This window comes from Zea mays, chromosome 6, assembly GCF_902167145.1.
Source record: "Zea mays cultivar B73 chromosome 6, Zm-B73-REFERENCE-NAM-5.0, whole genome shotgun sequence".
Classification (NCBI taxonomy): domain Eukaryota; kingdom Viridiplantae; phylum Streptophyta; class Magnoliopsida; order Poales; family Poaceae; genus Zea; species Zea mays.
Genome location: NC_050101.1, coordinates 179,604,221 through 179,620,549, shown reverse-complemented (window position 1 = coordinate 179,620,549; position 16,329 = coordinate 179,604,221). Strand labels below are relative to the sequence as shown.

General features: G+C 45.5%; 1 pseudogene; it reads left to right on the top strand.

Annotated features, from left to right (window-relative positions):
- The first annotated feature begins 41 nt into the window (after window positions 1-41).
- LOC109940595 (uncharacterized) lies at window positions 42-15,733 on the top strand (annotated as a pseudogene).
- Window positions 15,734-16,329: the final 596 nt, after the last annotated feature.

The window sequence follows — 16,329 nt, the reverse complement described above, 5'->3', positions numbered from 1 at the left end:
TGCTCGTCAGACCCGCCCCTTCGTCCGCAACCGCCGCGCCCATGGCGTGCACCCGCGCCGTCAGACCCGCGCCCACGTCCCCACGACCCGCCCACGTCACCCGAGCACTAGGTAAATACCCCACACACTCCCTCAGCTCGCCCTGCCTCACATTCACGCTCCCCCCGCCCTCGCACTCACCCAACCGCAGCGCTGCCTTCCCCCGCTGTCGCTTCGCCGTTCTGCCGTCGCCGCTGCACTTCTGCCATCGCTTTGGCCATAGTGAGCTTCGCCTGAGATTGGGACACTGGGATTCCCCTGTGCTTTCCCCTTTCCTCAACTCCTCTGCGCGGTCCGTGCTCAGCCTCTCCCCTGCACAGGTCGGAGCTTGCCGCCACCGTGATTCTTCGACGCCCGGCCAACCGGAGCCTCCCCGCGCCGTGCCAAGCTGCCCCAAGCACCGTGTCTGGGTAAGTGACCCTACCTCGTCCTTATTTTGCGCCAATCACGCTTCACCGTGGTGAATTTCGTCTCGCCGGAGCCCCCCTTCGTTGGACCACCACTTCTTCATGGCGTCCGGCCACTGCAACCCCTCCCTGAGCCCAAACTCAGGCCTAGAGCACTGCTACCCTCTCCCTAGAACCTATGTCGGCATTAGAGCGCCGAATTAATGCCCACTGCGACAGGTATTGCTTGCCGGAGCAGCCCTGGGTTCACCCGAGGGCCCCCCTCTGTCGTCTGTCCGCCTTAGCCCTATTCATGGTTCACGCAATCCTGGCCTCGCCTTAGTGTTTGTTGAGTCATCCCCAACCTATCTGGTTATCCAGACCAACCCCTAGCGCCTTAGGAGCCCCAGCCTGCCTCGCCGCCGGCGACGGCGCCACTGTGTCCGTGGGGAACGCCGCCCCTGGCTTACCGGTGAAGGTGAAGTCCCAGTCACCCATCCTAACCGCCCAATTCTGATCTGACGCCCCGACTTCAATTAATCTAGATCTAATCCTAACTATCCGATTCAGATCTTACTGCTCGGATCCGCCCTCCTCACTCGCACCCTGCTGTTGGGCCCCGCCGGTCAGTCCGTCCCGCACCTGGGTCACTGACATCCCTGGCCTGCTGGTCAGCCCACGCTCTCGTCCGCACACGCACATCCGCTTGACTAGAACTAATCTTGGCCATTGGTCTGCAACCGTCCGATCGCGTTTAGCCGATACCCCTTCGCGTGTGATTTTGTTAAAGAAACCCTTGGTTTCCCGAGAATCAACCCGCCATCCTTTAGGTTTTGCGCGCAGGCCCCTGTATTCTTGTAAACAGACCCCTGACCTTTTAATTAATCACATATTTAAACCTAGTTTTGTATTTTAAACTACAAAACTTGTTTATTTATATCTTTTCATATGAACTCCAAATTGAGTGATTCAAATTGCAAAATGTTCATAGGATTGTTTCTCTGTCTAAATAAATTATGATCATTCACTGTCTGCACACTTTAATTTTATGCCTAAGCTATAGGTTAGTGTATGTAATAATTTGTTTATGAAGTAAGAAAATAAAAAGGAAAACCCTAATTATACTTAGGTGTTTAATTTTGTGAGATTAATAATTTGTCATGTATGAAATTATCTCTGGTATATTCTTGTGCCTCACTAAAATTAGTGGAACTAAATTATGTAATGCATAATATTTAGGGAATCACTAATCTCTAAGTGTACTAATCCACCCTAGCAACTAGGTTTACCTTTTTGTGTTATGCTATTATGTCAAACTTGTGTTCACTTGATTGTGTTTGTTTGGTGTATTGTTCTTTGTCTTTATCCAAGTGTATTGAATGCATGACCACTTTGTTTAGACAACAAGCAGCTCATGGTTTCTGAGTGTGTTGCCGAAGATCTTCCTGAGCAACAACCTGGTCAAGGCAAGTGTCCTCTGACCTATTATGTCCTACATACTTTATGAAAGGGAAATGTGCCCTTGGGCCATTTCTAAGTATTTTGGTGATCAAGTGCCAACACAAATGGTTTAAGTGTGAAACTATGCCAAATGGTGGAAGAAGTGCAAATCAACACAAAGGTATGATTCTAGACTTAATATATTGGTTTTTGTGTACTAACATATTTGTCTAAGTGCTAGAATCAGAGAAAAGACAAAAGAAAAAAAGAGTTGGCTAACTGTTGTTTAGTCTGGGTGCACCGGACTATCCGGTGGTGCACCGGACAGTGTCCGGTGCGCCAGGCTGGCTTTGGTCAAACTGGCCGCTCTCAGGATTTCGTCGGCGGCGTACGGCTAAAAATCACCGGACTGTCCGGTGGTGCACCGGACTGTCCGGTGAGCCAACGGTCGGCCACGCCAACGGTCGGCCGCGCAATCCGCGCGTGACGCGTGGCCGAGCCAACGGTCTGATAGGGGCACCAGACTGTCCGGTGTGCACCGGACAGTGTCCGGTGCGCTAACGGCTCCAAATCTTCAACGGTCGGCTACGCCAGAATAGGAAAGCAATGAGCACCGGACAGTGTCCGGTGGTGCACCGGACTGTCCGGTGCACCACCCGACAGAAGGCAAGGATAGCCTTCCTGGATTGCTCTCAACGGCTCCTAGCTGCCTTGGGGCTATAAAAGGGACCCCTAGGGGCATGGAGGAGCACACAAAGCAAACTCTAAGCATTCTTGATCATTCACACTCCGTCTTTGCGCACTCGATTGGCATTCTTAGTGATTTGAGCTCCGTTCTAGTGGTGAACCTTGTGTTATTCATTTGAGCTCAAGTCTTAGCTATGTGTGTGCGTATTGCTGTGGATTTGTGTGTGTTGCTTCCCTCCCTTACTCTAGTGCTTTCACTTTGATCCTTATTGTAAGGGCGAGAGACTCCAAGTTGTGGAGATTCCTCGCAAACGGTAAAGAGTAAAGAAAGAAGAACACCGTGGTATTCAAGTTGATCATTGGATCACTTGAGAGGAGTTAAGTGCAACTCTCGTCCATTGGGACGCCACAACGTGGAATAGACAAGTGTTATACTTGGCCGAACCACGAGATAAATCCTCGTATCTCTTGTGCTTGTTCTCACTGTGTTTATTGTGTTTCACAAGAGCTCTAGGTGCTCTCAATTGGTATCAAAGTCGTTCTCTTCACGAAAGGGACTAATCGCCCGAAGAGATGGATCCTAAGGGAAAGGGGATGGTGATCAACGACAAGGAGAAGGAATCCTTCATCAATGAGCCAAAAGACAACAAGCCCACTGACTCGGGCGCAAGTCAAAAGAAGAAGGATGGAAAGAAGAAGAGGCGCATCAAGAAGAATGTCTACTACGACAGCGACGAATCTTCCTCTTCTCAAAAGGACGACGAATACGAGGAGAAAAAGAAAACGGTTAACTCGAACTTTTCTTTCGATTATTCTCGTATTCCGCATAATTCCAATGCTCATTTGCTTTCCATTCCACTTGGTAAACCTCCACACTTCGATGGAGAGGACTACGGATTTTGGAGTCACAAAATGCTTAGCCATTTGTTCTCTCTTCATCCAAGTATATGGGAGATAGTAGAAAATGGAATGCAATTTGATAGTTGGGATAATTCTATGTTTATCAATGAACAAATCCATAAAAATGCACAAGCTACTACTGTTCTTTTAGCATCCTTGTGCAGGGAAGAATACAATAAGGTGAGCGGCTTGGATAATGCCAAGCAAATCTGGGACACCCTCAAGATCTCGCATGAGGGGAACGACGCCACCATGCTCACCAAGATGGAGTTGGTGGAAGGCGAACTTGGAAGGTTCGCAATGATAAGGGGAGAGGAGCCAACTCAAACGTACAATTGGCTCAAGACCCTGGTCAACAAGATAAGGAGCTATGGGAGCACGAGATGGACGGACCACGACGTCGTCCGACTTATGCTAAGGTCCTTCATTGTCCTTGATCTCATCTTGTAAACTCTATTCGTGAGAATCCTAGGTACATCAAGATGACGCCCGAGGAAATACTCGGAAAGTTTGTAAGCGGGCGGATGATGATCAAGGAGGCAAGATATGTTGATGATGCATTGAATGGCCCAATGCCGATCTACGAGCCTCAAACTGTTGCTCTCAAAGCAACAAGTAGCAGGGAGGCGCTACCTAGCAAGGTGGCACAAGTTGAGGCGGCCGGGCTAAATGAGGACGAAATGGCCCTCATCATCAAGCGCTTCAAGACGGCGCTCAAAGGTCACAAGGAGCATCCCTACAAGAGCAAGATGAAGGGAAAGCGCTCCTGCTTCAAGTGTGGTAAGATTGGTCACTTTATTGCTAACTATCCCGACAATGATAGTGATCAGGAACAAGGAAAGAGCGGAAAGTGGGAAAAGAAGAAGACCTACAAAAAGGCGAAGGGCGAGGCACACCTTGGAAAGGAGTGGGATTCGGATTGCTCCTCGTCCGACTCTGACAACGAAGGACTCGCCGCCTCAGCCTTCAACAAGTCGGCTCTCTTCCCCAACGAGCATCACACATGCCTCATGGCAAAGGAAAAGAAGGTAAATACTCGAAGTATTGTTACATATGCTTCTTCAAGTGATGATGAGTCTAGTGATGATGAAGTAGACTACGCAAGCTTATTCAAAGGTTTAGATAGAACTAAAATTGATAAGATTGAATTAATCGATGCTTTGAATGAGAAGAATAGATTGTTAGAGAAGCAAAAGGATCTTTTATATGAAGAGCATGATAAATTTGTTAGTGCGCAAAATTCTTTTGCTTTAGAAGTTAAAAGAAATGAAATGCTTTCATGTGAATTATCTACATGCCATGAATCTATTTCTAGCTTAAAGAGTATTAATGTTGATTTAAATACTAAGTTAGAAATAGCTAATAAATCAAGCTCTTGTGTAGAACATGTTGTGATTTGCAATAGGTGTAAGGATTTTAATGTTGATGCTTGTAGTGAACACTTAATTTCCATCTCAAAATTAAATGGTGAAGTGGCTAGTCTTAATGCCCAACTTAAGACTAGCAAAAATGATTTTGATAAACTAAAATTTGCAAGGGATGCCTATACTATTGGTAGACACCCCTCTATTAAGGATGGGCTTGGTTTTCAAAGGGAAGCCAATAACTTAACAAGTCATAAGGCTTCCATCTCCGCCAAGGAGAAAGGGAAGGCTCCTATGGCTAATAGTGCTCAAAAGAATCATGCATTTATTTATGATAGGAAATTTTCTAGAAATGTTCATCATGATAGGAGTTTTAATGCTTATGATTCAAATGCCATGTTTGCCTCAAGTTCTTCCTATGTGCATGGTAGAGATATGCCTAGGAAAAATGTCATTCATCATATGCCTAGGAGAAATGTTGCTCATGTTCCTAGGAAAGTAATTAATGAACCTTCTACAATTTACCATGCTTGCAATGCTTCCTTTGAAATTTGTATAAAGAATAAGAAAGTGATTGCTAGGAAATTTGGGGCAAAATGCAAGGGAGATAAAGCTTGCATTTGGGTCCCTAAGACTATTGTCACTAACCTTGTAGGACCCAACAAGAGTTGGGTACCTAAGACCCAAGCCTAAATTGCCTTGCAAGTTTATGCATCCGGGGGCTCAAGCTGGATTATCGACAGCGGATGCACAAACCACATGACGGGGGAGAAGAAGATGTTCACCTCCTACGTCAAGAACAAAGATTCACAAGATTCAATCATATTCGGTGACGGGAATCAAGGCAAGGTTAAAGGACTAGGAAAGATTGCTATTTCATTCGAGCACTCCATTTCTAATGTGTTTTTAGTTGAGTCGCTCGGGTATAACTTGTTGTCCGTTAGTCAACTTTGTAATATGGGTTATAATTGCTTATTCACAAATCTAGATGTGTCTGTCTTTAGAAGAAGTGATGGTTCATTAGCTTTTAAGGGTGTACTAGATGACAAACTCTATTTAGTTGATTTTGCAAAGGAAGAGGCCGGTCTAGATGCATGCTTAATTGCTAAGACTAGCATGGGCTGGCTGTGGCATCGCCGATTAGCACATGTGGGGATGAAGAACCTTCACAAACTTCTAAAGGGAGAACATGTGTTAGGTCTAACAAATGTAACTTTCGAAAAAGATAGACCTTGTGCAGCTTGTCAAGCAGGAAAACAAGTGGGAAATGCTCATCACAGCAAGAACATGATGACCACGTCGAGACCCCTGGCACTACTTCATATGGATCTCTTTGGACTCGTCGCCTACCTCAGCATCGGGGGAAGTAAGTATGGTCTTGTTATAGTTGATGAATTTTACCGCTTCACTTGGGTATTGTTCTTGCAGGATAAAAAAGAAACCCAAGGGACCCTTAAACGCTTCCTAAGGAGAGCTCAAAATGAATTTGAGCTCAAGGTGAAGAAGATAAGGAGCGACAACGGGTCCGAGTTCAAGAACCTTCAAGTGGAGGAGTACCTTGAGGAGGAAGGAATCAAGCACGAGTTCTCCGCTCCTTACACACCACAGCAAAACGGTGTGGTAGAGAGGAAGAACAGGACGCTTTTAGACATGGCGAGGACGATGCTTGGAGAGTTCAAGACGCCCGAGCGGTTTTGGTCGGAAGCCGTGAACACGGCTTGCCACGCCATAAATCGGGTCTACCTTCATCGCCTCCTCAAGAAGACTTTGTATGAGCTTCTAACCGGTAACAAACCCAAGGGTTCATATTTTCGTGTATTTGGGAGTAAATGCTACATTCTAGTGAAGAAAGGTAGGAATTCTAAATTTGCTCCCAAAGTTGTAGAAGGGTTTTTGTTAGGTTATGATTCAAATACAAAGGCGTATAGAGTCTTCAACAAATCATCGGGTTTAGTTGAAGTCTCTAGCGACGTTGTATTTGATGAGACTAATGGCTCTCCAAGAGAGCAAGTTGATCTTGATGATGTAGATGAAGATGATGTTCCAATGGCCGCAATACGCACCATGGCGATTGGAGATGTGCGACCACAGGAACAAACGGAGCAAGATCAACCTTCTTCCTCAACAATGGTGCATCCCCCGACTCAAACTGATGAACAGGTTCATCAAGAGGCGTGCGATCAAGGGGGAGCACAAGATGATCATGTTATGGAGGAAGAAGCACCTCAAGTCCCTCCAACTCAAGTCCGAGCGACGATTCAAAGGAATCATCCCGTCGACCAGATTTTAGGTGATATAAGCAAGGGAGTAACTACTTGCTCTAGATTAGTTAATTTTTGTGAGCACTACTCTTTTGTCTATTCTATTGAGCCTTTCAGGGTAGAAGATGCCTTGCTAGATCCGGACTGGGTGTTGGCCATGCAGGAAGAGCTCAATAACTTCAAGCGAAATGAAGTTTGGGCCCTGGTGCCACGTCCAAAGCAAAACGTTGTGGGAACCAAGTGGGTGTTCCGCAACAAACAAGACGAGCACAGAATGGTGACAAGAAACAAGGCTAGACTTGTGGCAAAAGGTTATGCCCAAGTCGCAGGTTTGGACTTTGAGGAGACTTTTGCTCCTGTGGCTAGGCTAGAGTCTATTCGCATTTTGTTAGCCTATGTCACCATTCTTTCAGGTTGTTCCAAATGGATGTGAAGAGCGCATTCCTCAACGGGCCAATCAAGGAGGAGGTGTACGTAGAGCAACCCCCTGGCTTTGAGGATGAACGGTACCCCGACCACGTGTGTAAGCTCTCTAAGGCGCTCTATTGACTTAAGCAAGCCCCAAGAGCATGGTATGAATGCCTTAGAGACTTTCTAATTGCTAATGCTTTCAAGGTTGGGAAAGCCGATCCAACTCTTTTCACTAAGACATGTGATGGTGACTTATTTGTATGCCAAATTTATGTCGATGACATAATATTTGGTTCTACTAACCAAAAGTCTTGTGAAGAGTTTAGCAGGGTGATGACTCAAAAAATTGTGATGTCAATGATGGGAGAGTTGAACTACTTCCTTGGGTTCCAAGTAAAGCAACTCAAGGACGGCACCTTCATCTCCCAAACGAAGTACATGTAAGACTTGATCAAGCGGTTTTGGATGAAGGACGCCAAGCCCGCAAAGACTCCAATGGGAACCGACGGACACGTCGACCTCAACAAAGGAGGTAAGTCCGTTGATCAAAAGGCATACCGGTCTATGATAGGTTCCTTGCTTTACTTATGTGCTAGTAGACCGGATATTATGCTAAGTGTATGCATGTGTGTTAGATTTCAATCTGATCCAAGGGAGTGTCACCTTGTGGCCGTTAAGCGAATTCTTAGATATTTAGTTGCTACGCCTTGCTTCGGGATCTGGTATCCAAAGGGGTCAACCTTTGACTTGATTGGATACTCAGACTCCGATTATGCTGGATGCAAGGTTGATAGGAAGAGTACATCAGGGACGTGCCAATTCTTAGGAAGGTCCCTGGGGTCTTGAAGTTCTAAGAAACAAACTTCCGTTGCCCTATCCACCGCTGAGGCCAAGTATGTTGCCGCAGGACAGTGTTGCGCGCAACTACTTTGGATGAGGCAAACCCTCAGGGACTTCGGCTACAATCTGAGCAAAGTCCCACTCCTATGTGACAATGAGAGTGCAATCCGCATGGCGGATAATCCTGTTGAACACAGCCGCACAAAGCATATAGACATCTGGCATCACTTTTTGAGAGACCACCAGCAAAAGGGAGATATCGAAGTGTTCTATGTTAGCACCGAAAACCAGCTAGCCGATATCCTTACCAAGCCTCTAGATGAGTCAACCTTTTGCAGGCTGTGTAGTGAGCTAAATGTCTTAGATTCGCGTAACTTGGATTGATTTATAGCATACATGTGTTTTATGCATTTGATCAAGTTACTTTATGCATTTATGAGATTTGTTGTTTATGTATGGTGCTCAAGTTGTACACATGATCCCCGGACCTCACAAGTCCATGTGCAAGTGATGCGCTTATTGCGGGGGAGACATGCTCCAACTTGACACTTTGAGACTAACCTTGTGGGTGAGTTTACATGCTTTAGTCTCAAAAGTGGATTGAAAGGGAAAGGTGGACTTGGACCATGAAAGACTTCCACTACACTCCGATGAGAGGGTAACTCACTCCAAGTTCATCTCCATACTCTTATTGTCTTTTATTCTTATTTGAAGATTTTGGTGAGGCAATGGGGTTTAAGGGCCAAAAATGATCCCGTTTTGGTGTTTGATGCCAAAGGGGGAGAAACTAAGGCCAAAGCAAGAAATGGATCAGCTACCACTTGAGAATTTTGAAAAATAGTAGAGTTAGAGCTTTTGTTTTGTCAAAATACTCTTATGGTCTCTTATTGTCAAAAATTGGTCTCTTGTGGGGAGAATGTTTGATTATGGAAAAAGAGGGGAGTTTTTGAATCTTTGATCAATTTCTCTTGGAATACCTCTCTCTATGCCTCAACAAGTGAATTTGACTTAGAGATAGGAAATTGAGTTTGATTTGCAAAAACAAACCAAGTGGTGGCAAAGAATGATCCAAATATGCCAAATTTGAATCAAAACAAATTTGTGTACTCATTCGCATTGATGTTGCACTTCTTTTAGTTGCTTTGTGTTGTGTTGGCATAAATCACCAAAAAGGGGGAGATTGAAAGGGAAATGTGCCCTTGGGCCATTTCTAAGTATTTTGGTGATCAAGTGCCAACACAAATGGTTTAAGTGTGAAACTATGCCAAATGGTGGAAGAAGTGCAAATCAACACAAAGGTATGATTCTAGACTTAGTACATTGGATTTTGTGTACTAACATATTTGTCTAAGTGCTAGAATCAGAGAAAAGACAAAAGAAAAAAAGAGTTGGCTAACTGTTGTTCAGTCTGGGTGCACCGGACTGTTCGGTGGTGCACCGGACAGTGTCCGATGCGTCAGGCTGGCTTTGGTCAAACTGGCCGCTCTCGAGATTTCGTCGGCGGCATACGGCTAAAAATCACCAGACTGTCCGGTGGTGCACCGGACTGTCCGGTGAGCCAACGGTCGGCCGCACATTCCGCGCGTGACGCGTGGCCGAGCCAACAGTCTGATAGGGGCACCTGACTGTCCGGTGCGCCAACGACTCCAAATCTTCAACGGTCGGCCGCGCCAGAATAGGAAAGCAATCAGCACCGGACAGTCCGATGCACCACCCGATAGAAGGCAAGGATAGCCTTCCTGGATTGCTCTCAACGGCTCCTAGCTGCCTTGGGGCTATAAAAGGGACCCCTAGGGGCATGGAGGAGCACACCAAGCAAACTCTAAGCATTCTTGATCATTCACACTCCGTCTTTGCGCACTCGATTGGCATTCTTAGTGATTTGAGCTTCGTTCTAGTGGTGAACCTTGTGTTATTCATTTGAGCTCAAGTCTTAGCTATGTGTGTGCGTATTGCTGTGGATTTATGTGTGTTGCTTCCCTCCCTTACTCTAGTGCTTTCACTTTGATCCTTATTGTAAGGGTGAGAGACTCCAAGTTGTGGAGATTCCTCGCAAACGGGAAAGAGTAAAGAAAGAAGAACACCGTGGTATTCAAGTTGATCATTGGATCACTTGAGAGGAGTTGAGTGCAACTCTCGTCCATTGGGACGCCACAACGTGGAATAGGTAAGTGTTATACTTGGCCAAACCACGGGATAAATCCTCGTATCTCTTGTGCTTGTTCTCACTGTGTTTATTTTATTTCACAAGAGCTCTCCTTTAGCCACTTGAATTCATTGTGCTAACTCTTAATCAAGTTTTGTGGCTTTAAGTTTTAAGTTTTTACAGGATCACCTATTCACCCCCCCCTCTAGGTGCTCTCACTTTATAATTCACCGTCCCACAATAAACACATTACTTTATTGAAACCTAAGGATTGACTAGTCTGTATTTACCTTATCCTTGTTTACCTTTTGGGTTATCATGGTTAGCTTTATGCTATTGCTTTAACTTAATCAACGAACATGATGTGAATATTTATGATACGATGTTATTATCTCGATGATGATCTTGTGATACTCTAGGGGACTCAGGCTGTTTCCTAAGTACCTCTCCGTAAGGACCTGTTCGTTGAGTGACCACCCAGGATAACAGTACAACCATGAGGGTGGAAATTGGAATAGGACGCCCTTAGCTGATTAATTAGAGAAACTTGAGGCGTAGTTGGCTTCGCCGTAGGGCCATCAATGGGGTCCGGGCACAATACTTGCTCTGTCGAGGCTAGTTGCAGAGGTTCTTTGATTTGGTTTTGTTAGTCACCCTTCCTGTTGGGAGAAGTATCGTGTTTATCAAACTGGAGAAACCTAACGGGCGACTATGACCTCTGGGGAATCTTTGTAAAGGCTACATAGTGAGACCTTGCTAGGTCATCTTGGTAGTGATCAATGGAGAGTCATGATCTTCGGGCAGAATGGGAATCACGACTTGTGGGTAAAGTGTGCAACCTCTGCAGAGTGTTAGAAACTGGTATATCAGCAGTGCTCACGGTTAAGAGCGACCTTGGTTTCTTTGTAAGACTGATGTGGTCGGTGTAAATAATAAACTCCGCCAATTACAGGTAAGAACACCACTGATTATCTGCTAGAAGTATGGCCATATACTCTTTCTCGTAGGTTGACAGCCCATGGTTCTTAGGCCCCAAAGCATGGCTGAGAAACGCCAGAGGATGGTCCTGCTGCATCAGTATAGCACCCACACCAAATTGACTCGCATCAGTATGAATTGTGAATGGTTTGGAAAAATCTGGTAATGCCAATACATGTGTAGTCACTAGGGCATTTTTAAGCAACTGAAAAGCCTGCTGATGATCGATGGTCCAAACAAAGACTGCATTTTTCTTAAGCAAATTGAATAGAGGACGACTGATAATGCCAAAGTTGCAAACAAACTTGAGATAGAACCCCGCAAGTCCCAAAAAACTTCGTAGGTCCTTAGCATTAACCGGTATTGGCCACTGTTCAATAACCTAGATTTTGTTAGGATCAGTTGATACGCCCTGAGCACTGATGACATGTCCCAGATAAATAATCTGCTGTTGCGCGAATTCACACTTGAATATCTTCACTTTCCACTGGTCACAGGATAACGGACTCAAGACTTCAGATAAATGGGAAATATGGTTCTCAAATGTAGAGCTGTAAATTAAAATATCATCAAAGAACACTAATTCACATCTTCATAACACTGATTTAAGTGTAGAGTTCATAGCCTCAAGAAATGTATTCGGTGCCCCAGTGAGTCCAAAGGTCATCACCTGAAACTCATAGTGACCGACATGAGTTTGGAATGTCGTTTTATACTCTTCCCCGACTCGCAACAGAATTTGATGGTAACCAACTTTAAGGTCCAATTTACTGAACCAACAAGATTGTGCAAGCTCATCAATGAGTTGGTCAAATACAGGCACTGGGTATTTACTCTTGATAGTGAGAGCATTTAAGTAACGATAATCAACACAAAAACGCCAGGTGTCATCTTTTTTCTTAACCAATAAAACTGGTGAAGCAAAGAAACTATTACTCTTCTAGATGACACCCTGCTAAAGCATGGTAGTGATTTGTCATTCAATCTCGTATTTCAATTGCGGCGGGTATCTATATGCTTTGACAGACATTGGTTGAGCCCCTTGAATCAATGGAATAACATGTTCATAGTCCCATGAAGGTGGAAGGCCCACTGGATCTACAAAAACTGAAACATACTGTTGTAACAACAACTGAATTTGAGGATGCAATTCTGGTTGTGCTGTACTTGAAGAAGAGACTAGCAGGAGTTCAACAATGGTACATTCGGGTATAACAGCTGATTGTCCATGTAATGTGATAGTTCTTCCTTGATAGGGAATAGATAACCATTTATGTGCCCAATGTACCCTCATGGGACTAAATGACTGAAGCTAATCCATTCCCAGAATCATGTCATAACATAGTAGAGGCTGCAAAGTGACATCTGTATGGAAAGCACACCCTTGCAAATGCCACTGCAACTGTTAAAATTTGTGCTGGCACCTCAATACAGCTCCACTAGCCACTCGCACTTGCATGGATGTAGAAACCAACTGAATATTGGGCAATAAGGACTAAAATTTCTCATGTAAGAAGGAATGAGAACTACCACTGTTGGGGGCCTGCTTCGTCGCCGAAGGTCCTCTAAGCAAAAACACTTTCGGCAAGTTGGCACATAAGCAGACACAGCACGAAGGTACAGGCCGAAGCTACGATCCAGGGAGCTTCGACATAGTGACATGCTTTGAGACGAAGGGCGGCACCGACTTAAAGAGGAAAATATTGTTAAGTCCCTAATAGTTTGTGTCGCATTTGTAATTTGTCATCAAGGACACAAATGTAATTTCGACCGGGCTGCGTCCCGTGCCTATAAATAGGTGAACAGTAACCATGTACTGTTCACGCTGACTTGTATTCACTCGCACGTCATACTTGGATTTCCGCCTTCTGTCAAGCCGAAGGTATAAATGTAATTCAACATTGTTTATATTCATTGATAATACTATAATAAAGATATATAAATGATATCATATGATTATTCATGATACTTTTCATGTTTCATATGCTTCTACTTCCATTATTATGCACTGTGATGATGAAGGTACGACCTTCATAACCTTCGTCTGAAGATCATTATATCCTAAGAGAGATAATGCTTCGAAGGACGAAGACTTTAACCATTAATGTCTTGTGTTGCCTTGTTCTTGACTCATAGCATTTGAGAACAAGTCCCCAACATTGGTGCCCACCTCCTGTGAACTCACTTCCACAATTGAGTTGATGGCTTCGTTCAGCAACCAAGTTGCAGCACCTTCGACTATGAAGCTGGTGCTCCCAATAACGAGTGGTTCAGGTTCAGAGCCAACCAACAAGAAGCAAAAGAAGGAAGCGCAAAGAAGAGTGCAGCATGTTGGGGTGCAAGGACCCTTCGTCAGGTCCAAATGGTCCCACATCCCAATCACCTTCTTCCAGGAGGATCTTCAGCTAAAAGATTATCCTCACAATGATGCTATGGTCATATCTTGTATCATCAAGGGTTTTCTGGTCCACAATGTTCTGGTTGACACAGGCAGTCAGTGGACATTATATTTGCAAAGGCCTTCAAGCAGATGCAAGAACCAGAGGACAAGATTCATGATTCTACACACCCTCTTTGTGGCTTCGGAGAACGACAGATTGTGGCACTTGGAAAAATCACAATGCCAGTTACCTTCGACTATGTCCACAACACAAGAACTGAGCAAGTTGTTTTTGACATTGTTGACATGGAATACCTATATAATGCAATCATTGGTCGAGGGACACTTAATGCCTTCGAAGCAATACTTCATCCAGCATACTTATGCATGAAGATACCTTCGGAACAAGGGCTCATTGATGTCCACGGAAGTCAAGAAGTTGCTAGAAGGGCTGAAGGGAGTTGGATAGATTCAAAGGAAATACATAATATAGATGGAGCCAAAGTTTGTCAATAATATAAGCACAAAAGAGAGAAGGCTGCTTCGGCAGACCAACCGAAGCCTATGCTTTTATGTGAAGACACAGCAGATCAAAGGGTACTGTTGGGATCTCAGCTATCTGATGAGCAGGAAAAAACTTTGATAAGATTTTTGTTCAACAACAAAGATGTCTTTGCTTGGTCAGCCAATGATCTTTGTGGTGTCAACAGAGATGTCATCAAGCATTCACTTAATGTGGATCCATCTTTCAAGCCAAGGAAGCAAAGACTTCGGAAGATGTCTGATGATAAAGCTGAAGGTGCTCGGAACGAAGTTAAGAGACTCCTCAGTGCCGGTGTTATCAGAGAAGTAACATATCCAGAATGGTTAGCCAACACTATTATGGTGAAGAAGGCTAATGGTAAATGGAGAATGTGTATTGATTTCATAGATCTCAACAAGGCATGCCCAAAGGACGAGTTCCCATTGCCAAGAATAGACTCCCTTGTAGATGCAGCAGCTTCTTCGGAGCTCATGAGTCTACCGGACTGCTATTCAGGCTATCATCAAATTTGGAAGAAGGAAGATGAGCCAAAGACCAGCTTCATAACTCCTAGTGGTACCTATTGCTACCTTTGGATGCTTGAGGGGCTCAAAAATGCTGACTTATGTTGATGATATCATAGTAAAGAGCACGAAGCAAGAGAATCACATTGTTGACTTGCAAGAAACATTTGCCATGGAGGCGTTCATGGAGGCGGCGATGCAGGGTATTCTGGATCCGTTCGCTGCTGTGTCGTGGTGACCCCGATCATCCGTGATGGACTCCATGGAGGCAGCGATGCAGGGTATTCTCAGACACGCTGGCGCGAACGGAGGCATGCATGACCGATGCGCTGGCTGGTCGCTGCGACGAGCAGTCCGCACGCGAGCGCACTTCCTCCTTCGACGGATCCGCACCTCCTTCTTTTGTTGTCAACACACAGTACCATGACGAGGCAAGTCTTTCGCCTCTTGTCCACGATGACGCGGCGAAGGTGGCGTCCACGCTCCTCGCCGGCTCGGTATCCCACCGCTCTACGACGACGACTGCTACACCATGCCACAACCGTTTGTCGATACTCCCGTCAACCTCGACGACAACCTCCTCCAGGAGCTCAACGTGTTGGACGAGGATGCCACGAGCGCCAACGCGGCTGACAACGATTCAGGCGGTGTCCTCGTCTATGCGCCGCTCGACCTCGACGTGACGCTCGACTCGAACGTCGACAGCAGCGGATCACCGCGCTACCCATGCCTCCCCAAGGGCACGATGTTGTTCCATCGGGACCCGGACGAGAAGGTCCTCATCGGCGGGATGGAGTTGTCCGACGAAGTCCGCCGCCTCCGTTTCTCCTTGCCGTCACCAGACCAGGCGATGAATCCCGCGCTCGTCCCCAACACCGACGCAGAGGAGGAGGAGGTTGTCACCATCACACCCACCAATTGTTCGAGAATGGGCCTCAACCGTGGCATCTACTGTAGGATCTAGGACACCGGCTAGAGGGGGTGAATAGACGGTTTTGACTAAAATAAATAACACTAGAGAAATTTAATCAATATGGAAAGAGGTATAAATTCTCTAGAGACAACAAGTAAGCAATCTATGAGAAACAACTATGGTAATTGTATACAAGAGAGACAATACACAAAATACTAATTACTTGCGCGGTAATAAGTAATGCGAGAAGAGAAAGACACCAGATTTTATACCATGGTATCGGGGATTTGCCGATCACCCCTAATCCACGTTGAGGTGGACTTCAAGCTCTCACTTGCTCCTCTATCAAGACGCGGCTTGATCTTTGAGCCAAGTGGACAAGAAATCTCTCAATACCTCATTTCCACTAGCGTCGCCTTTGCCGCTCCGGCGAGGTAGGCGTGAACCCCTCACAATCGACACCGTGGCTCCTCCACAATCTTCTTGGAGAGCTCGACGGAGACAACACCCGAGCCGTCTAGGTGGTGGCAACCTCCA